Source organism: Morone saxatilis, unplaced genomic scaffold (genome assembly GCF_004916995.1).
Source record: "Morone saxatilis isolate NCDOM2014 unplaced genomic scaffold, NCSU_SB_2.0 Contig11, whole genome shotgun sequence".
NCBI classification, from domain to species: domain Eukaryota; kingdom Metazoa; phylum Chordata; class Actinopteri; family Moronidae; genus Morone; species Morone saxatilis.
The window spans coordinates 23592858-23594118 of NW_023339663.1; the positions used below are offsets into that span (position 1 = coordinate 23592858).

Consider the following 1261-nt stretch of genomic DNA (forward strand, 5'->3'; position numbering starts at 1 on the left):
CTGTAAAAAATACTGCTAAACCAAGTCCAAAGCAACCATGTTAAATAAATTCAGCAACAGGGGAATCTGAGGAAAAGACATCGTCACCTTGTATCAAGACACACACATGCACACTTCTTGCATTACCTTGGCTTCATCTGACAGAGCACCAGAGATCTTCTTCTTACTGTCAGCAATCATTGAATATTGTACATGAGCCGACAGCACGAAGACAAACACTTTCTTTCCACAAGTTCTACAATTGTCTCCCTCCCACTCTTTTTTGCATTCTTCACCTTTCTACTTTCCTCTTTCTGTTTCTCTGTCCATTTCTCCAAATCTGAACGCACTTCTACAGAACTCGAACCTCAAACCATCGCACCTGTGAATGTCAGTGCTCTGAGAGCTCTCGAGTGAAGGCCGACCTTACCCTGTGACATGCAGTTAACCGCACACCATCTCACTTCCTTGGTAACCGTGACTCATTTCCCCCAACAACACTGCAAGGACAGCTTCAATAAAAAGGGAACCTGCAGCCACTGCACTTAGTTACAGATGTTGCAACCACTGATTTTAACTTATGTCAGGACAAACAGTTATATAGTTAGGATAGATAAGCACTGATGCAGATCAAACCAAACAATTCTTATTGATTTATGATCACATTCTTTCTGCCCTTTTGATGAACAGTAATTGTCCCTTAAAAGGCTGTAATGAAATCAATGAAACCCTTCTCTCATATACTGACAAATCAAAGGGATTTAGACTTAATGTAGAACTCAAATCATTTCTGCTCTGGCGTCAACTGGAGAATAACATTACAGGACAGGCTGGCTAACTATATTTCAGTAATGGAATAGCATCCTTGTGACTCTACGCAACATCTGAGCCTAAAGCTTTGGGTCGCTCCACTGGACCACTGCATCCCAAACAGGGACAGCAGTGGCCCATGTGGACACAAAGGATGCAGACAGTGAGTGTGTGTTATGTGATACAGAAAAAGAAACCAGATCTCTTAATGACAGTGATAGATAGAAGATATTCATTTTGTTAGAATTTTGTCTTTAATGTGGAACCGTAGTATCTGAGGTTAATGAAGTAACACTGAGATCCTCCTCAGAGATTTGAAGCAATTTAAAAACACTAAAATAACATGTATCACCACATTGTGCAATTTTCATCAACCAGGATGATAAGGTGATGCCAGTAAACTGCAAACAGGGTCTTGTTTATCTCTCTGTGAGATATGCTTCATAGCAAACTGACAAGACTAAATATAAGT

The 1261-nt window shown here is 40.4% G+C and overlaps 1 protein-coding gene across 2 annotated transcripts in view; it reads right to left on the bottom strand.

Moving 5' to 3' along the window:
• adcy7 (adenylate cyclase 7) overlaps positions 1-1261 on the bottom strand; it is a 52040-nt gene that overhangs the window by 41492 nt on the left and 9287 nt on the right. The window lies entirely within an intron of this gene.